The sequence below is a fragment of the Apus apus genome, chromosome 1, assembly GCF_020740795.1.
Source record: "Apus apus isolate bApuApu2 chromosome 1, bApuApu2.pri.cur, whole genome shotgun sequence".
NCBI classification, from domain to species: domain Eukaryota; kingdom Metazoa; phylum Chordata; class Aves; order Apodiformes; family Apodidae; genus Apus; species Apus apus.
In genome coordinates, this window is record NC_067282.1 from 61692220 (window position 1) to 61714816 (window position 22597).

The 22597-nt window shown below is 41.3% G+C and overlaps 2 protein-coding genes across 3 annotated transcripts in view; one reads left to right on the forward strand and one right to left on the reverse strand.

Moving 5' to 3' along the window:
- Positions 1-22597, forward strand: part of SEPTIN10 (septin 10) — a 963730-nt gene that overhangs the window by 75948 nt on the left and 865185 nt on the right. The gene's annotated exons all lie outside the window — the stretch shown is intronic.
- The window catches only part of SH3RF3 (SH3 domain containing ring finger 3), a 260962-nt gene that overhangs the window by 14864 nt on the left and 223501 nt on the right, over positions 1-22597 (reverse strand). The gene's annotated exons all lie outside the window — the stretch shown is intronic.

The following is a 22597-nucleotide window of genomic DNA, read 5'->3' on the forward strand; positions in this document are numbered from 1 at the left end:
TATCTCACTGTCTTCTAGCAGGAACATTCTTTGGAAATATAAGCCAGTAATTTATTTATTCTCTGTAGACAAAATGTCTTATGCAAAGTTTAAAATTATGCTCTTTTATGTGCTGACTGCTAAAGTAATTTCTCAAAGCAACTTTAAAGAACAGGAGGGCTACAATGAAATAAATACAAGCTTTTAGAAGATGCTTGAATTTGCTACAGTAAATGAACTTGAAGTATCTGATACCTCTACTCCCATAGTCCTTGTTTACACTCCTTTGCTGCCACAGACTGGTGAGAAAATAGAAATATCTCAGATGTTAAGACATGGAAGAGCTAAAATGAAGCATAGTTGTTATCACATACACAGTGCCCACTGATTTTTGAGGAGCAGTCTGAACTGCAGTCCCAGATTCCTGTCTCCTGTGTACCACCAGTTCCAACTATATGCTCTGTTTAAAACACCACTTGTCGCTTGTAGGATGAAAGAATCCATCCTGCCAAAATGTTCATCCAGGCAGAATCCATGGAAGCTAAAGGAGGCTGGCCATATGGCCCCATCAGGTCAAAAATACTAAATAAATTTTCCTGGAAACAATAGAAAAGCAGGCCAAAAGCCTCTGAGAAACATCTTATTTTCCTGATGGGAAGGGACCGTTGTGGGAACTGCAGTCAGTGTGAATGCTGGAATTCACCTGAAGCACCAGAAAAAAATTTTCAGTGTTTCTCTCACCCTCTAATTAAGAAATATCACTGCTGTCATCAATATATCAAGCCTTAAAGCTCGTCATGAAATTGCAAAATCCTCCTTTCCCTCTGGTCACTGAAACAATAGCTCTAATGATGCCAGCACACTGTGTCAATATGCATTTAAAGGTGTCTAAAGGTCAGTGACAGAATACAATAGCCATTGTGGGCTCTGGAGAAATGGCTGTTGTGCAGCAGTGAGCACTTTGAGCCTCTTTAATTGGCAGCTTTGCACATGCAAAGTAACTATGTGAACTGAAGCCCTGTATAATGAACAATTAATATTCCTATGTGGTAGCAGCTTTTCTAATTTTTCTTCTAATTTAAATACCTTGGCAAATTTTCATTAGAAAAACCTTGTGTGACATAGACCATTTAAAGCATAGAAGCAAAAATCTTGGGAAAGAAGGAAACACTTCTATATATATTCACACCCATCTGCACATTAAAAAGCAGATGAGTCTGACAGTCATTTAATGTTGTTTACAAGAATGGCTTTCACTCTACGTGGTAAGCCCTGGCATAAATTTCTATACTTGAGCTGCTATCCCTCAGATAACAGAAAGCTATAATGAACTTGCTGTAGTTTGTTCTACTTTAACAAATAAACAAAATTAAAAAATTTTAGCTCTTCTTAGTCCACTGAGCATTTTACTAAACTTTGGAGGCTAAGATCTGTGTTCTATAAACAGAGATGACTTACTTTAATTGCTAAGCCTGCTAGTCAAAACCTGAGGAGTACCATCCTTCCCATCCTGGCCTTGGGCAAGATATTTAGAGGTGAATTGATACTATCTACTTCAGGACATTAGACATTACACCCAGCTCTTCTCCCTCTGAATCTGGCAAACGCTTTCAGCCTTCTGGTATCACATTGCCAGATACTCTGCTGATGCTGCTCAGAGCCCTTCAAGCAAAACAAGGACTGTCAGGAGCTGATAATTTACTGTGATGTCTCTCATGAGAAACAGATTGGGTTTGAACCTTCTGTGATCAGCAGTTCAACCTAAACCCCTTCATGCCTCCTCCCCCATCTGTAAAATGGGACTAAGTTAAAACTCCTCCTTGTACTGTGGGAATTTGTTAATGACTCCTGTGTTACAAAGCTCAGCATTTCTTTCAGAGCACTCGGTATTTTTCCATACCTTTAACATTACAAAAAAGAAAGAATATTTGGAATGGGATCTTAGTATGCCTTCTGAGTAGTGATTTATCACAAATATCCAAGTATGAATTCATGTAATAGTTAGTGTAATAGCAGCCATCCTGCACAAGAAATTAACGTAATATTTATATGGCTGTCCAAGACAGTCCTTTTTTTTTGGCAGTTTCACTGTAAATCAATGAAGCATTAAGGGACATAAATGCTGCAGAGAAGTCTACACTGATTGCTTACAGACTCTGGGTTTGGAAAAGAGATAAGAAGTTTACAGAAGACATACCTGATTTTCAGGAGTTCAGTTTTTGCATGAAATGAAAAAAAAAGATGTTTTACTTTTTCCATTAATGGATGACTTTTATTGTTTCTAGGAAATCTGTAACCTACTGAAACACCTGTGTAACTACTGAGATTTCTTTGTCTAGTAGTTACAATTCCAATTGACTGCAAACTGTGTTTGATGTCCCCATCCCCTGAACCTACCAAGGTCAGATTTTTGCATCTGTGTTGATGGATTAATTCACAATTGGGACAGTACTTCTCTCATCTCCTGGTTACTGCCCACATGTTTCAACGGATTTAAATAATAACTTCCAAATCATTAATTCAACAAGGATCAACACCTTGTTCAAACTAAAGCAAGAGTGAAATTAGCTCCTTCAAATAAAACCCAGGCTGCTTCTAGTTAAGAAAAATGACTACGGACATAGACAGTATAGGCAGCTCAGAATGTAACACTGTTACTACGGTGTTGCACAAAGGAATCTCAGTGGAAATCAATCTCTGGCAGCGTTAGGATGAGCAGCATTTCTGTGACCCTGAAGGATACACGTGGGGAAGCCAGCATTTGGACAGGCATAAGTCCCCTTCGATATGTCACTGTGGGAACACTTGGAAAAGTGAATACCATCTGAGCTTAAGAACTCATACAGGACTAGATAAAAATTAAAGTCTCAGAAATGTAAATGTTGAAATATTTTGCTTCACAGTAATTGGGGATGATTTTTCCCCTCATTAATAAACCCACTTGAAGATAATAACTAGCTCTTCTTTCAGCTTTGTAGATGAGATGAGCACAGAATGCAGCTACTTTGTTGGTGACTGAGTGAAAATGGAGTCCCCTGTCTGCAAGGTATTAATCATACCAATTATGTGCACTAGCTATATTAATAGATATTTTTTCTTTTTCCTTTTTTTTTTTTTTTTAAACCACCCAAATAAATAGAAAATTCTGTTTTAGTTTTCTTCATCTGCAGCTCCTAATACTTAATTTCCTACCTATCCAGGCTCATTAAATAAATTAGGAAATCTTACTGCAGCTGATAGAAAAACTGGCTCCATTGAAATGAGGTAATTTCTCATGCAACACCAGTTACATCAATAGATAAGACAGCCAGAGGGAGATAAAAGGTTTCATTTAAAAATAAAGAAAAAAAGAAACAAAACTGTTTAAATGCTGCCCTGAGCCCTTCAGAATAAGTGAGGAACTCATCTATCAGTCAGCAGCCCCAAACCACCACTTTTATTGCTTGTTTAACTTGGTCAATACTTGTTTCAGTAAATTTAAGCTAGTGTCTGGAGAACAGTGTATTTTTATTCTGATTCCAACTTGGCTCCTGGATGATGCTTGCATTGAAAGGTGGTATTTTGGATTACAAAAAAAGCTATGCGGGTTTTTAAAACCTGTGAAATTCTTTTACTTTAAATTTTAAAATTACTTAAGAAGCACAAAAACTAAACCAGCATCATCTCAAAGGTAAACTTCAGGTCTAGGATGTCTTTGGACATACTGAATGTGATAACAGTAATTACTTACTACACAATTACTACTGATTTTAGGGAAAGATTAGTTGTGTATCATATATTATACAGAAACTCTTGCCAAAGATAAAATTTTCAATGGAGAGAACTGCTTCTGGCCAGAAGTCTGTTATTATAATCTCAGGATACAAGTTACATGCCAAGAAACAAAAAGGATTTTAGGATCATGATATCATTAGCCTTTCAATCCCAGTGACAGCAACATGCCTACCTACATGCACAAGCATATTACAGTTGTGGTCACTAATTTGAAGATAACTTGTATTATAGCCAGGAGAAAAGAAGTAAAATGTCTTGCAGCTAAACTTGATTGGAAATTTCAAATGTTTTGAAAGTAAAACTAAGAAGAAATACGTGTTCTGGTCCCAATACAGCAAAGCACACAGGCAGTTCAGCATGTGCTTTTGTTGAACTGGGGCTGATGCAAGGCTCTAGAGACTACTAAAAGAGACAAAGAGGGAATCTAAAAATATATTTGAATATTCAATTGAGATGGAACATTAGATCTTTCAAACACTGGAAAAAAGTTATAGGCTAGCTCAAAGGAAAAAAAACAAAACAACACAGCTGAAGAGGAAGAAGAGTGTCTCAGCTATTGGTGAGCTCCCTGGAGGCTGCTGAATTCATAACAGGCAGAAGGTAAAAGGAATGCCAACAAGATTAAAGGGGAACAGGGCTCAGATGATCTGTTACACTGACATTGTCTTTTTGTGTGTGTTTAATGGAGGGAAAAGCTGACCAATGGATAGTTTTGTGTTTCATTGCTTTTTCTGGTCTAGTATGTAGGCAATAGGTGGTGGTTATGAAAAGGATGAAAAGCTGTTAAGGTACACAACTTATTCCATGTCCCAGTAACAGTTTTCGGTGATATTTTTAGTGGGAAAAGATGAAATGGAACACCAGGGAACTGAAAACTACTGCTGTGATGAAGTAACTAAAAAAATGAGTACTGATAAAGTGAAATGCAAAGATAACACCAAAAGGTGATGAAACCATAGTTCTCATGAAGCCCCTTGCAATGTTTCCACTTATTTCAAAACAGCTGCTATCTCTAGAACTCAGTTCAGATTTTAGTCCTGATTTTAGTCCATCTCTTCCCTCCATGTGTGAGTAACCTCTTTGGACACAAAAGAAGGGAGTAGGCTTGATATCCTCACACGCATTTGACATCCAGCACTCTTCTTCACTCAGCAATCCACTGGATGTTTGATTATCCAACAACAAGTAATGGAACTTGAGCACAAAGCACTGAGATATTCCCTTCTCTGCTTCACTCTCCTGCCCCCACACAGCCTATGCAGAGAGACATAAAGCATAGACACTTCCCCTAGGGAATGTGGGCTTCCATCTCATTTTGGCAGAAAACTCAATCAAAGAGATTCATGCAAGCTTTTCAAGTGTGGGATGCCCAAGCATGAACAAAAATTCCTGCTCAGTCACATAAGAAATCCTCATCCTTTATTTATTGAAGGAAACCCTGGCACCCTGTAAAGCTGGGCACATGCTGTGAATCCCAAGTGGAAGCAGGTAACTTCCTCAGAGTGAAAAAAATGAGATCCAAGCCACCCTTCACTTACCAGTATCTCATGCTGGCATAAACACCTGTCTGCTTGTCAGATTTTGTGAATCCCATTTTCTAGGCACTTAATTCTATCACCAGATTAAATGGGAATGATGAATTTCAGAGCAAAGCAAGAGCCTTGAAGGCAATAAGCCTCCATGCTCTGCAACAGTTAATGTCCATTGTGAAACTGGACAGTGGGGTCTCCATCCCTGGAGATGTTTAAAACCCACCTGGATGTGTTCCTGTGCAATCTGCTTTAGGGGCTCCTTCTCTAGCAGGGGCCTTGAACTAGATGATCTCCAGAGGTCCCTTCCAAGACCTACCTACTGTGATTCTGTGATTCTGTGATCTCCTATTTCCTACAATACAGCAAATTGGTAGGAGGAAACTCCTGAAATCATCAGGCAAATGGTTGAAATTAAAAAACAGGAAGCACTTTTTCACACAAAACATAATTAAATGGAGACTTACTGCACACAGTATTGTTGAAGCCAAAAGTATGAGCAGGTTCAAAGAGGATTAGACAAATTAATTGAGGACAGATCTAGCAAGGGCTATTAAAATAATGGTATAGATCCAACCTCTGCTTCATGAAGTCCCAACAAGTAAATGAAACAGCACTTACTGCATACACAGGGTGACTCCACCTCGCTACAAAGAGATTATAAAATCAGTGAGAATGCTAAAAAAAAATTAGCTTTTTGGGTAACAGCATAAGAAACAGGACAAAGCCAGGAATGAGTCCTCCCCTGTGCCCTCCCAGCTTTGGGAAATCAGCTGTTCAGAGACTTCCTCAGCTGCAGGGGTCTGAGAGGGGGCAAAAGGCAGCTGGCAGGATGCAGTGTCAGCCAAGGAAGAGACACAAAAGGTTTGGAACTGCAACCCCAGCACACTTTCGGAGTCCTGCAACTGCTATTTGGATTCCTCAGCTCCATCTCTGCTGTGCAAAACATCATGGATCAAGGGCTGCAGTGCTCATCCTCCATCAAGGAACCACAGAAAACTGGTGATGGGGCTGAAGAAGACTTACTGCTTCCAGGAGCCCAGCCTACTTCCTAACCTGCCTTTGTACATACCAAGGGCTTCCTTGGAGCTACCATGGGAGTCTCCTACATAATGCTACACTGTGTCTTGAAGACCTACCCCTTAGCTGAAGGCCAGCAAACGTTAAACCTTTTTTTTTTAATATAAATCAAGTGTGACTAGATGATTTAGGCAACTGTGGTAGACTGACTGCACTTTCCAGAGAATTTAAGCAAAACAGCTGGACAGAGTATGAGCATCCTTCTGAAACTTTTGGGTTCAAACTAGAGGAGAATCTATCACAGTTTCACTGACAGCACAGGATTCTGAAATGAGAAAAAGATGTATAAATACAAATGTTAGACAAACTGCTTAGAATTAGTGCATGTAAATAAGATGATTTAGGTTGACTGGTTAGCTTGTTACTCCCTATCTCTCATAAGGAAGTGAAAAAGATTTATTGGTCCTGGGGAGCACTGGAAGCAACACTCCCACTTTGCAGAAAGCCGAAGTGAGCAAGCTCATTGAACACCTGAATGAAAGACAATCAGTGACAGAAGTCAGGATGTGCTTTGACATACTCTAGTCTTACACATTAATAGCTCTGGCTCTCCCCATTCACAAGGGATGGATTTCATTTCAGAAGCAAACAGTTAAAATTGCTTGGTCTTGCTTTGTAATCTTATTAAATGATAGGCAAGTGAGATGTATTTTTATGGGAAGAAGAAACATGTGGGTAAAAGGTTTGGATTAATGGAGGTTATCTTGTCCCTTGTTGTTGATGTATCTATCCCCGCTTGGTTGATATTGTTCCAGCAGCTATGCCACCTCAGGCTGTAATTTCTGCACTTCCAACCAACTAAATGGAATTGGGCTGGCCTGCACTCAGAGGGAAGATTGCCTGTGGAAAATTCAGGCATCACAGGAGGTATATTCTTTTCTTAAAATCAATTCCCCATGGAAGAGAAAAAGGGCTGTCTGTGGACAATGAAAAATTGCCAGGATTTGCGTGTACTAGACACTGGAACATATTACAGTGAAATAATTCCTACAAACAATTCATCAGTTCATAAAAGATGCATTTAGCTAGAGACTGAGGAGTCGGTTGAGACTGACAGAATGTAACACACCCACATGGATTGTGGCCCAGAGGTGACGAAAGCAGAAGCTCCTCTTGCCAAGGCAACATGCTTCTGAAAATTAGCTAGGATTTGTGCTGCCACTGGGGCATCCTGGATGGGGTGAAGAGTAGGAACGAGAGAGGCCCTGATGGTTCTCAGATGGTCTGACATTGTAGAAGTGGCTTCTTGACACTATCAAAGCTGCAAGCTTGAAAATTTCACTTTTTCTAAAGGCTGCCCTTGAGATTCTGCAGCTCCCACAGCATCCAATCTGAGCATCCAAAAAATGATTCCTAATGCATTTCATGCATTGAAAATATCAGGTCTTGCCCCTGCTCCCTGCTGCCCTCACAAGAGCATGTCTCAAACAAGGCAAGTGGTAATTCATTAGTGTCAAGAAAAGCAATAACAATGTGCTCAAGCTGACAGCTTCTTTCCTGGGATTAAGGAGAAGCTCAGCCTCTCAGCACCTGTGGGAGGGCAGGGAGTCCCAGGTGCTCTGTATCCATGGGCATCGCAGGCCTGGCTGCCCCCAGCAGCACTGCACAGGGACAGAGCTGTTGTCTGGTGCACTGAGGTGTGATCTATTATTATGGTGCATAAGTTTTGCAGGCAAAGCAGCTGAGGTTTCTGCAACTTCCCCTGTCAGCCATGCTACAGGCACTTTCAGTCCAACTGTGTTTGCAAGCAATGCCCTGTGAATTACTCTTGGGACACACTGAGGTGCCTGAAGTCCCTTTCTCTTAGAGAGATCAATCGATCATGTATGCTCTTTAAAAAATGAACAAAGAACCTCAGGATCATTTTAAAGGACCGCAAAGTAAGTGGCTGTCAGTGTCAGGGGAATGGCCAGGCATGTAAATGACAATTCCTTTGAGAAAGTGACCAAGGCACTGCGGCTTTCCAAATGTCCCAACATTTGGCTTGTAATTACTACTAAGCTTTGCAATAGCAGAATGTTTGCTAGAAGCTGCTCAAGCATAGGCAGCCTTTGTAATAATGGCACTCTCTCTTCTGCAAAAAAATTATTTAATCTTTTTTCCTGGTTTCATACTTTTGTTACTTAAGAAATAAAAGTGGAGCCATCAAAGACCAGTTCTTAAAAAACCTTCCCAAGATGTCTGTTGACATGTTTTATGCCAAAGCTGGAAGCAGGATAATTTCAGTCATTCAGGCAGTGAGTGGCAACTCATCGGGGTTACATACATAGTCACATTTGTAACCTCAAGAGCTCTCTGGACACAAATTTGTTTCTTGTTTGGAGTGTGCTACGCAATGAGGCAGTGACATCTGGTTTGTGCATTCACATGTGACTACTGCAGAAATAATTAGAAATGACAACACATATGCAGCATATTCCTCTTTGCTCTGACAGCTAGTTAACTGATGCAGAAGTGGCCAATGTGATCTGAAATAAAAAGTGGATCCTGCCAATCAACAGCAAGAAATAGTAAATTTTAACACAAATCTCAAAACTCCTCTGTGAAGACATTGACCACGCACATCTGAAAATTATGAAAAATATACAGAGATAAAATCACTCCTGCACTGGAAGAGAAATGACTGCTTTGTCATAATAGCCCATCTCCAAGCCCACCTACCACAGAGGAAGATAAGAAATCCTTCACACAATCACATTACAGTGCAAGAAGATTTCCCCTTGACCACAGTCGTTGATTGACAGGTAGTCTGTACAGACTGACAGCTTTCTTATTTTCATTTTAGCAAAGCAGTGTGGGTAAACACTGACTTAGAATTGCCTCATCTTCAATTTGTTCATTGTTGATTAGAATGTCTCTGCCTATAAAGATAACGGAATCAGTAATCCATTAGTTAAGCAATCACGACTTCTATTCACACTCTTGTACTACTTTGCTGTATCTGACAAGCTTCTCACAGCAGAGAAGGCAATATGATTAATATCTTGCACAAGTTTGTTCTTTCAACTTCTTCCTGTTAGGACAACAATGTGAGTGTTTCTGGGATCCCTTCCAGTCTTGCACTCTTCCCCTTTTTAAATCAGAAGCATACAAGTAAGAATTCAGATAACCAGATGCTACCAGTTGCTTTGCAGTGTTTTCCAGTTAATGATTATCTGTCAAACCAAGAGGATATTTCACATAGGTACTACAGGGCTTGTCTCAGTTCCAGCGCTAGTGAATATTTTCATTAATTACTTGGTAGATGAGCTAGAAAGTGCATTTCTAAAACCAGCAGTGGGCACTGAGCTGATAAAATCTGTGAGCAGTTGGAAGGTGTACTGGTTTTAGCTGGGATAGAGTTAATTTTCTTTGTAGTAGTTCGGATGGTAGTATGTTTTGGATTTGTGACCACACAAGGGTAATAACACGCCCCAGTTATTGGGGCGTAGTTATTGTTGAGAACTTCTTGGACAGCATCAAGAACTTTAGTTTCTCTTGCTGCCCTACTAGCAACCAGGCTGGGAGTGCACAAGAGTTGGAAAGGGGCACAGCTGGGACAGCTGATCCCAAATGAATAGAGGGATATCCCACATCATATGATAGCATGCTCAACGATAAAAGGTAGGGGAAGAAGGAGGAAGGGGGACACTCAGAATGATGTTGTTTGTCATCCCAAGTTACTGTTATGTGTGAAGCAGCCCTGCTTTTGTGGAGATGACTGAACACCCACCTGCTAATAGGAAGTAGCAAATTAATTCCTTATTCTGCCTTGCTTGCACACACAGATTTTGCTTCACCTATTAAAGAGTCTTTATGTCAATCTATGAGTTTTCTCACATTTACCCTTCTGATTCTTTCCCCCTTCCCACTGTGGCAGAGAGTGAGTGAGTGGCTGTGTGAGGCTAAGCTGCCTGCCAGGGTTAACCCACAGTAGAAGGACAGACAGGGTAAGAATTCAGAACAATTTTCCTAAAGTGGAGAAATGATCTCAAATTACCATGGTGAAATCTACAAAGACAAGCATGACTTGCTATTATTAGGAAGGAGAAATTAAATGCACAGATGCAAAATGAAGAGTGACCGGCCAGCCAGCAGCTCTGCAAAAAGGCATATGGGATCACAGACTGGGCATGAGTCAAGATGCTGCTGTGAAAAAGGTGAACTTCATCTGGAAACATAATAACAAACATCTTATGTGTAAGCCGTGGAAAGTGCTTGTTCCATCCTAATTGGCACTGACAAGACCTTAGCAAAACTATGCTCTGGGCTACTGCTCTTTAAGACCCCAGCAAACTGAAGACTCCCCAGAGGAGAGCTGAAAGTGTAATCAGGGACCCAGAAAGGGCACACTACCTGTGAAGAAAGGCCAGGAACTGGGCTTAGTGATTTTGCAACAGGAATATTCTTGAGACTGAACATACACATTATTATGGCTTCTCTAATACATGGAAGACAGGAGCAGGACACAAAGAAGCAAGATTCGTTTGTAACCATAAATGGTTCAAGATGGGTAACTGGGAATTTTCTGTCCCTAGGAACACGAATGGACAGAAATAGATTGCCTAGGGAAGTTGCAGAACTATCTTAATTGAATAATTTTAAGAAAAGTTAGACAGACATCTGTGGTGGGCAGTCAGCATACATCTGGCTTTTGCACTGCTGGTGAATGGAAACCCACCCCATGCCTGTGGGGCCATCACCCTTCCTAGCTTCTCTGTCCCACTTTCCCTCCTGGCCAGGTTGCATCTAAGTCTGCCAGCCAGGAGTATCTGGCTTAGATACAAAAGCTGTCCAGAAAAATTTAAAAAGTCGGAAAAATCAGTTCTCTCTTTTATGTTCTGATCAAAGCCTAGCTTATGCGTTTCCCTTGCCACAGTAGGCACCATTGGCACTGGTAGGATCTGCCTGCCCAACCTCCCCTCTTTTCTGTTTCAAAATTTAAGATATGAAGAATAGCACGATTTTGTACTGGAGGGAATAAAGATCTCTCGAGTCATCAAAAAAGCCAGCTAGTTCCATTTTAAAATATTCCAGTTCTGAACTGATCATGAATTTGGACTAAAAACTATAGTACAGGAAATCTACTTTACTGCAAAATAAGTTGGCCATGGACTGACATTAAATTGCTTTTTCTCTCCCTGGAGCACCTGATGATGAACCTCAGTCTGCCAGTCTGCTTCGAGTGTGCTGAATACAGTGAGCCATGAGTGAAGGTTAATATTTTAGCTTCTGTAATCTTCACTTACAGAAACATATCAGTGAATATGAACCAAACGAAATATATGCAAAAAAGGAAAGCAACAGGTTGAGTTCTGCCTTTATAATGAATTGGTTTGTAAAAGGTTGACTGCTTGACACCCTACATTAATTGATTGCAGCCTGCAGACGTAGTGTCTGAAAAGCAACTTTTGCATGGTGTACTTTCTGAATTCCTAGGATTGATCTTTTCTCCAGAGGGCATAAAAAGAGCTTTTCTTTTTTAGTCCTTCAGAGACCAGCACTGACTCCATGTCTTGACTTGGTCTGAAGGGAACGACTAGATGTTTGAGACATTCAGTCAAAAAAATAACAACCCAGACTGACTTTAAAGTGGCTTTACTGTTTGGCAAAGGAAAATCTAAGAGCTTGTGAATCTTTCTGCTGCTACTGCAAAATGAAAAATAAACAAAAATGTAGAAAATAAGATAAATATCCCTTTGCTATAACTTGGTTATGCCCTCAAGTTACATAAACACAGAAACATGCTGCACATATCTGTTGTCTGTTGTAATGTACTGTTCCTAAGTACTGATGTTTGTCAGAAACTGCAATTTAATTCAGTTTACATAATTCTGCTAACAGAGCTTAATGAAATATTTCTGCATTAATGCTAGATATTTTAACCCAGTTATGTGTAACTGTAGACAAAAGCAAGGAAAAATACCAGTACCTGTGTGCCCAAAAAAAGGAACATGGGCACTGAAAAGTTGATTATAGCTAATTTTCACAGGAAAGTTCAAACTTTATCTCCATAAACCAACTGTATTGGCACTTGAGATACTTGAATCGCAGTGAATAATCTCTGTTGCTTCTTCGTGGTTTAAGACTTACTGTGAATTCGTACTTGGAAAACCACTGAGGAAAGCAAATGCACCTGGACACATGGGAGGCCAAGATGCCATCAGCTCTTGACACATTGCAAGTTGTTTTATCATTTTCAAGGAATTCATCTTCGTACTGTTTTTCTGCTGGAATGGTTTCATCCTGCACTCCTGGGAGTGGTGAGGTAGTGGCAGCCCCATGCCAGCTCTGTGTGCTACTGCTCCAAGGCAGAAAGTGGATGACAGAGACAGGCACAGCATTTATACTCAATTTTTTTTGGTATTTGGTTTTGATTTTTGGTTGGGTTTTTTGTTTGTTTTGTTTTGTTTTGTTTGTTTGTTTGCTTGCTTGCTTGGTTGTGTTTTTGGTTTTTTTACCTGTTCATGGGAATTTGGAATTTGATTTTATGAAGGGATGGGGGATCAAACAACTTTCTTCAGGAACAGGACAGGGAGGGGGAGAGGGCAGAAACCATGATGGGATGCTCAGCTGCAGAGTTGTGCAGTCTGGGGCAGGGTTTGGCCCCTCTGATCCCTCAACAGCAGGAATGTGTCAGTGTCGCCCATCGATACCACAGGAGTGCTCACATTTCACCCGACTAATCCAAGGAGATGCTTGCCATCCCCTCACACAGCCTGGCCCCATCCAGCCATCTGGTCCTGCGTGATTCCTTCTGCAGGAAGGGGAATGCCATGGGAACACCAGTGCCGGGATGCTCACACGCAGACATGCACACGCACTTGAGCACACACACGCCTCCAGCCTTCTGCTTCCAGCGCTCCCTTGCATGCTCTTTCTTTTGTCAGTTCTACTTTCCTCCCCAGGCAGCACTAAAGATTTACTAAAAGCCCATGGGTCCCCTGTGTTATAAAATTAGGTCTCTACAGGAGCCAGCAGAATGCTGTGCCTTGGCATCCAAACAGCTTTGTCTCCAGTTAGTAGATAAACTGAATTTCCTCATGAAGCTAAAGCACTCTCTATCCTCACTTCCCCTAGATCCATCTCCCGTTACAGCGGAACCACTTGAAACAGTGTTAGAGAAATCTACCATGGACACTTGAGAAATCCTATGACAGCACTATGAGGCAGACAAGCAGAGGCAAGGGGAGAGGAGAGAGAAGAGGAATAACTTTTGGAGACTGCTTGGCAGCTAAGTCAACGCTTGAAATATCTGTGTGGAGTTTGAAAGCATTTCCTAACATCAAAAATGCTAGGAAGAAAAAGAAATTTTGATCAATGGCTTATTGCCCTTGATCTAGGCAAAAGAATTCTAGCCAGTTAGAAATAACAGAAATCTGTTTTATTGTAAAGCTGAAGTTTTCTCTGTTTTGACAGCTGGGGCTCATGCTTTTGGCTGGGTTATTTGCCAGCCTTAAAACATTCATCAGCAATTTGCCAGGTTTTCATCCTTTCAAACTGAACTCTAATGATGAAGGAAAAGGTGCTGGAGAGATTTTAAGCATGAGTTCTCTGCTCTAAAACAGAACTTCATGGCCTGACTTCACATGACCAGAAAAAGAGGTTTACGCTCCCGGGCCAAGTTTCTGGTGAATCACTTGCTGGTCACAGAGCCAAGATTTGTTTTCTGGAGCATGGGAAGCAGTGGCTCACTGGTGATGAAGACAGCCCCCTTGCCTTTGTTGAGAGGAAATGGATTAACAGTATGTACTCTGTGCACAAGTCTTGAGAGAACTGAACTAAAATATTCCAGATTAAAGCATCCTTACTTAGAAACAGACTGAAACACAAATTAAACTGAAAAGTCAAACCTGACTCTGAAAATGACCCGTGAAATACTGGTGTTGGTGGCTCCAGGATCAACTAAGAAGCTTCACAGAGTACCCAAGCAAATTAGTGTCACAGAATTAATCCTTTATTTATTTATTTTTTTAATGCAAACCCTTATGTTACTATTCCAATCTGTATCCCTCTTATTGCTTCCTATAGTTTGATACACTTATTCTAAGAATTCAAACCAGGCTTTTCTGCTCTTGTGCAATTTGTTCATTCTTATGTCATGCAATACTTTCATTTAGTCACTTAGTTGTTATTGTTCCATTTCATACCTATAAAACTTAGAGGGCTTTTTTAGGTGAATCAGTTACAAAGTGAATCACAGAATCACAGAATTACAGAATGTTAGGGGTTGGAAAGGATCTCTGGAGATCATAGAGTTCAACCCCCCTGGCAAAGCAGGACCACCACAGACTCTAGGGCAGGTCGCTCAGAAACGCACCCAGATGGGTCTTGAATGTATCCAGAGAAGGAGACTCCACAACCTCTCTGGGGGGCCTGTTCCAGTGCTCCGACACCCTTACAGTAAAGAAGTTCTTCCTCATGTTGAGGTGGAACTTCCTGTCTTCTAGTTTGCATCCATTGTCCCTCATCCTATCATAGGCATGACTGAAAAGAGACTGGCCCTTCCTTCTTGACACCCACCCTTCAGATATTTATATACATTAAGATCCCCTCTCAGTCTTCTTTCCTCTAGAATAAACAGCCCTGGGTCCTTCAGCCTTTCCTCATAAGACAGGTGTTCCAGTCCCTTAATCATCCTTGTAGCCTCCATTGGACTCTCACAAGTAAATCCCTGTCCCTCTTGAACTGGGGAGCCCAGAACTGGATGCAATACTCCAGGCGGGGTCTCAGTAGGGCAGAGTAGAGGGGGAGAACCTCCCTTGATCTGCCTGACACACTCTTCTTAATGCGCCCCAGGATACCATTGGCCTTCTTGGCCACAAGGGCACATTGCTGTCCCATGGATAACTTGTTGTCCAATGACTGGACACGTTCCTGTGAGATGTACTCTAGGTGACCCTGCTCTGTCAGGGGGGTTGGACTAGATGATCTTTCAAGGTCCCTTCCAAGCCCTAAGATTCCGTGATTCTGTGATTAGGACTCCAAGGTCCTTCTCCACAGAGCTGCTTTCTAGCAGGTTTGCTACTACTCTGTACTGGTGCATGTTGTTGTTCCTTCCCTGGTGCAGGACTCTACACTTATTCTTGTTGAACCTAATTAAGTTCCTCTTTGCTCAGCTCTCCAGTCTGTCCAAATCTCGCTGAATGGCTACACAGACTTCAGGTGTATCAGCTAATCCTCCCAGTTTTGTATCATCAGCAAACTTGCTGAAGATACACTCTGTCTCCTCATCCAGGTTGCTGATGAAGATGTTGAACAGGACTGGACCCAGCACTGATCCCTGGGAGACTCCACTAGTTAAAGGTGGACTCAGCAGCACTGATCACAACCTTCCGGGCTCTCTTGTTTAGTCAGTTCTTAATCCATCTCACTGTCCACTCTTCTACCCCACACTTTCTGAGCTTGCTCACGAGGATATTATGGGAGACAGTGTCAAGAGCCTTGACAAGGTCAAGGTAGACTACTTCCACTGCTCTCCCTGCATCTACCCATTCAGTCACAACATCATAGAAGGCTACCAGATAAGTCAAGCATGATTTCTCCTTGGTGAATTCATGCTGGCTACTCCTGATGACCTTCTTTTCTTCCATGTGCTTAGAGATGACCACCAGAATAAGCTGATCCATCATTTTTCCAGGGATGGAGGTGAGACTGACTGGTTTGTAGCTTCCTGGATCTTCCTTCTTGCCCTTTTTGAAGACTGGAGTGACATTGGCTTTCCTCCAGCCCTCAGCCACCTCTCCTCTTTTCCATTATTTTTAAAAAATGATGGAGAGTGATAGAGCAAAAACATCTGCCAGTCTCTCAACACTCATGGGTCCATCCCATCAGGGCCCATAGATTTGTGTATATTCAGTTTACCTAACTGATCTCTAACCCAATCCTCACTGACCAGTGGAGAGTCTTCCTTGCTCCAGGCTTTTTCTCTTACATCCATGGTCTAGGATTCTCAAGGGCTTGTCTTAGCAGTAAAGACTGAAGGAAAGAAGGCGTTCAGTAGCTCTGCCTTCTCTGCATCCTCCGTTACCAGGGCTCCCACCTCATTCAGCAGTGGGCCCACATTTTCCCTATTCTTCCTTTTACCACTGATGTATTTGAAGAAGCCCTTCTTGTTCTCTTTTACTTCCGTTGCCAGGTTTAGTTCTAAGAGGGCTTTGGTCTTCCTTGTTGCATTCCTACATACCCTGACAGCATTCCTGTAGTTGTCTCAAGTGACAAGTCTCTTCTTCCACAAACTGTAAACTTCTTTCTTCCATATGACTTTTTTCAGGAGCTCCTTGCTCATCCATGCAGGTCTCCTTCCTCCTCTACCTGATTTTTTTACTCAAAGAAATGCACCTATCTAGAGCATGGAGGAAGTGACATTTGAAAATTAAAGACTGAATTCCTCTTCCAAAAATTCAGGGTCAGCCGTATTGACTTTGTATCTGAAAAATCTACTTTCATGTCCTTAGCTTCCCTTAGTTGTCCCAGGGTGACCACTATTTTTGTCATGTCATTTTGTATCTACAAAGTCCTTGCAAGTGCTCAGCACTTCACTTTTGAGACTGTTCTTCCATTTTCTGGATAAGGAATTAAATTTCCTTAGTGGATATGAAGTGATAACAAAACCTTTTCACTCAGGGAGAAGTTATTAAGAGAAAAAGTTGCAATGCAGACACTACCACTTAGTAAGTGAAAATTGATGGTGCACTACCATGTAGAATCAGGTCCTTCAGCAGTTTCAGTTCTACCAACTGATAGCTTAAACAGACAGCTCTAAGGTGATCTAAGGTCAAAGAACATATCAGAGTCTACAAAATCAAATTTTCAAAGGGCTCTTGATCAAGTCTCCAACACTACGTAAAGCCAGGTGGGCAACTAAGCATGTAGGTGGCAGGTATGCACCAAGGGACATTGCTTGGTGGGACTGGCCGCTGGGCTGCAAACTAGGGGAAGGCAGAGGAAGGCAGTGGCAGAAAGGAGGACTGGTGGCGAGGGAATTCCCTCTGGTCATGTGTACAGTGGTACATAAAACAAGGCCAGGTTTTAGCATCAACCATTGTGGGTTTGGCTTATATCAAATAGCACTTTCCCAGGACCATGTATGGGCATGGTTTGGGCCACAGCACATACCAGGACAGTTCTCACTGAGCAGTCTGAATGCAGTCACCCTATTTAAGGTGGAGAAGAAAGCTTAGAAGTGTGGATTGAAGTCACACAGGGACAATTGCAGGGCCAGAAAATAGGCCTTGAATTGCTCTATTTTATATTGTAATCCTTACACCAGGATCATGCCAAACATACTGTATCATTTGAGGAATGCAGCTATTTTGAGCTGAGGGACCAATATTTGAGAAAGTGAGTGACACTGGTGAGAACAGATGTTTACTGATTCAATCTTCACATGCAAAACTGTTAGTGCATGTTGAAAGTAATTTCTGAAGATGTGTCTCTTGTTATCTTAACATCAGTAAACAGCAGCCCAGTGTATTTTCCCATTTGTGGTGACTTGCTTATCCAGATTCTCTACATATTCCAGGGACACAGTTACTAAATTTAAAGCTGCAAACAGATTTGTTCTCTCAGCACACTTGTTAGAAACACTTAGTTTTACATTGCCAATTTTCAAATATTCCTCTAAATTCTGGCTAAGCGAAACAGTAAGGAATCAGTGTAACTTAGTGAAGAATTAATGTCTTGCTCAATAGAGCAAGCTCTTATTTTCTTCTTTAGCACTTATTGGGCCAGACATTTTAGAAGAGTTTAATCAAAATCCTCATCAAAAGCCAAATGAGTGGATTTTAAAGAAAGTTTAATTACAGTGGTCAAACCACTCAGCATGATTTGCTTGATTTGATTAACGTAATGAGGAGAACATTTAATGAGAAGTGCATTAATTCATTCAAACAAGTGGTTTTATCAGAAGTATTAAGCATCCGCTCAGACTATGTACAGCAGAAACTATTACAGCAAAAACTAACTGAGGTCAAAGCAGCAGACATGGCATAATGAGAAGCTCTCAGCTGTAATCTACCATTTGAACTTGGACAGTGCCCATCATGACTGAAAAAGCAGGGTCCTCATTTAAAAAAGCCCCCAAAACACAGGGTTTTTCTTCCATTCCACAGCTGGGATCTCCACCTCTTTTTCTCAGATGTTCAGAAGATTCAGGAACTGGGATGGAATCCTCTGAGCCTCAGATGGTCACACATGAAGACATCACTAGTAAATGATGAAGCAAGAGCTCAAAGGACCCCTGATACCACCTCCCACCCTTAAAAGAAATGGAGTGTTCCTGATCTGCTCTCTGTTTTAACTCATGTCCCTGTGATGTTTCTGGGACTCTCCTATTTCTAACTTGGAACAGAGTGATTTTGGAGGAGAATTACTATTTTTCTTCTGAGGAAGGAAGCCTCCTTCATGGAAAAGTAGAAAAATTGGCCTCAAGTGGGAAATATTTGAGAAAAAGAAGAGTCTCCTTTACATCTTACTTTCTTCAACTGCCTTCTTTAGATAAATGTCTGCACCTATATCCCAGCTTTCCCATTTCAGGACTCCTCCCAATGGGCTTTACACAGCAGCCTTCACCTCCACCCTCCCCACTGGCATCACTTCTCTGGCGTCACCTGCTATATCTCCTGTCAGCTGCAAATGCTCTTCTCTCTCCTATTCTGTCCTGACCTCACCTCTGACTTCTGCCATGCTCCCTTGCCTTTATTCAGTTCTCGGCTCGTTATTCTTGTAGTGTCTGTGCTTCCCCTATTTGAGCTTTGTACAGCATCCATACAGCACTGAAACAGCTCTGATTTTCATGTGCGCTACTTCTAAGCCTGCTTGGCTGCCCGAGCACTTTTCATGTACTGTTGAACAGTGGACTTAAGCACTATCTATTGCTCAGCCCTTCATCAACTACCACCAGAAGTTGGCACAGGAGCCCAGCTTGGATACTGTTCTCTAAGTGGGCAGCAGCCTGGTCAAGCAGCAGAGAAGTGGAGCACAAGCCCAGTTGTAGACAGGATTCTCCTGGGGTAGGTGCATACTGATGAAGGAAGAGGCATGGAGGCCGTATTTTGCCTCTTGATTAAGTCAGCAGGAGTATGATGGTCAGACACTCTTATTAGGGTGCCTAAACAAGTGTAGGTGCCAAGGCTGACCTCCAGGTTTGGAAATCTGCACCAAGACTTCCAAGAAATAAGTTGAAGTATGGAACTAGAGATGTAAAAAAATGGACCTAAGGATTTATTTGCTACATTAATAGAAGATTAGCAAGAAAACAATCCCATTGGGCTACAAATCGTGACCCTTGGGGTTATTTCTGCCATTTGTCTTTAAACTACAAGGAAATGAGTAAAAATTGGAACCAAAGTCTCTTGATTTTGGAGAAATCTTGGGATGTGCCTATATCTGACTACTGCACACCAACAAGGAACCATGATATTCGCATATAAACATTTGCACAGAGGAAAGCACTAACAATGACTACCTCACCAGTACAATCAGCAAGGCTGTTCCCAAGGTAAAGATAATGCTGCCTTGGAACAAGCAACCCAAATAGCATACACAGACTCACTACAGCAGCAGTCCCTTGATGTCATATTTGGTATACTTCAGTGGAATCTAGGTGACAAATCAGAAAATATAAATTGGGAGAAGATTGTATATTAAAATACTTTTTCACACGACCTTCCATCTTGGCCTTCATGTAGCCAACCAACCTTACTAAACTTATCACCTGAAGAAAATTTCTCAAGGACCAATATGTCTGACTATATTAGAATGATAAATGCAGAAATTGCAATTTATCTCCATAGCCCTCACAAGAAATATCTTCTACAACAGAACCATGAAAACCAATGGATCTTCAGCATTTCCATCCCAGAATGCAAACTACTTCCTCATATGTACCATATGTCCCCTGTACTGTAGTGAACTCACACTGACAAGCAGTGTGTGAAAGAAAAATACGGTTAATAACAAGATAATGTTTCCCAAAATAGCCATTCTCTCTCCTATCATTCAGCCCTCATCCTCAAGGGAATCCTACAAAAGAAGCTGTAAAGACAAAGATGAGATTAAAATTAATAATTTGATGAGACACGAAAAATTATTGATTCCAAGAACACTGCCAATTTTATGGCACATTACAATTTACCTTAGATACAACTTGCTGTTCTCAGTTTCTCAGGAGATAATTACCAGTTCTTCCATCTTGTTTTCAGTAGAGCTGAAGACCTTAATACTACTTCTCTTACTAACATCCCTTCTGTTCCTTTCATCTCAAAGTACCTGACTGATCAATATAATGAAATTTAACTCAGATCAATTGCTTCAGATCTCTGTTAGTCTGACAGTTTGCTAGTTATGTCCCTGCTTAGTTTTTTTTTTGCCCCTCGGACTTGTCCAGTTTTTCCTATCATGTAGTAATAACAGATATTGCCTCTCTCCACAGATATTACAATACCTGTGAAAATGTGAATAACCTGTTCCCAAGGGCATGTAATGATAGGACAAGGGGTAATGGTTTCAAGCTAGAGGAGGGTAGATTTAGGTTGAATATTAGGAATAGCTTCTTTAATATGAGGGTGGTGGATCACTGGAATGGGTTGCCTAGAGAGGTGGTGGGGGCCCCATCCCTGGAGACATTCAAGGTGAGGTTTGACGAGGTCTGAGCAATCTGTTATATTGTGAGATGTCCCTGCTTATTGTAGGGGGGTTGGACTAGATTACTTTTAGAGGTCCCTTCCAACACAAGACATTCTATGATTCTATGACTATTCCTTCTGAGTGTTACACCTGTCCCCTGTTTACCAAAAACCTGCCCAACTAGCCTCCACTTTGGAAATATCCAGAGGGGCTGCAGATATGGCTCAGTTCTGATTCCTTTTTCAATAATCATACAGCTTCTAGTCTGTCACTCAACTGCTTCAAAGAGATATTTGGTTTGATCTGGATTATGCAAAGGGTAGGAGCACAACCTAACTGGCCAAACATCAGTCATTACTTCTAAAAGGAAAGGAAGCTTTGTTAAATACGACCTTTCTAAATGAAAATGAAATATGACATGGAGGAGATCCAGGAATATATTGTTCAACACAGGGCACATGATGTACCTTTCAATTCATTCAGAGATGATAACTTTTATTCTCACTTCTCTCTGATACTTCCTAGATATTATACTGGTCTTTAGCAGTGCTTATTGCAATCATATAGTATATGAGAAAGGTAGCAGAAGTCCCATCCGTGGAAACATCCAAGATCAGGTTTGATGGGGCTTTGAGCAACCTGATCTAGTTGAAGATGTCCCTGCTCACTGCAGAAGGGTTGGACTAGATGACTTTCAAAAGTCCCTCCCAACTTAAATCATACTATGATTCGATGATTCAATTTCATTCTCCTTTTCATCCTTGGACCTTAGAAAAGCATAACTTTACTCCCCTGCATCCAAATTCAGTAATGTAAAGTTGTAACAGTTTGAGAAAGGTTGACCAATTACCTTAGGAAGGCACTCAATATAATTTTCCAGAGGAAATTTCAGTGTGCAGTCCCATATGAATTAAAAATATATGGACCAAAAGAATAGCACACTGTGTTTTTGGAAGTATAAAATATGCAGTAGAAATGCTCTGAGGCCATATTCAGATCTACTGCCTTCTGCCAAATACCATACTTATTGAGTTTGCAGAAATAGCAGATATTGCTCTGCTTGAACACCACGAACCACTTGATGCATACTCAGAAGTGATTATTTGAAAATAAGTACCTAAATTTCACATTCAGGGCTGAAGTCCTACACCCTTCTTCTTTCACCAAAAAGCACTCAATGAAAATTTAAGACAGGATTAAGGAAAGGATTTAAAACCTTGTATTCCTCATCTTCTGAAACCAAGGGTTGGGACTGTCTGTGACCCTGACGGCATGTGAGACCTCCAGCCTAATAATTTCCACGTACAAAGTAAATGCTTACCCTATATGTACCTGTCACCACTTGCTTGGGGAACATATGGAAATAAATTTTTGCAGGTCCAAAGGAAAAGCAAGCCCCCTTATTTCTTCCTCGTACTCAGATACAAACCAGGAGCTTGCTTCCAGAAGGCAGTTTGTCTCAGTGGGCTCTGCTAGGCAGCACGGAGATAACCCTCAGCATTGAGGAATGGGAACTGCTAACACGATGCAAATGTCTTCTCGTGAAAAAAAAAAACACAACTTGCCAAGAAGCTAAAAGGCTGGGTGCTTAAAGCAGCTCTCCATGCTGCCTTCCCTTAGCAAGCGCA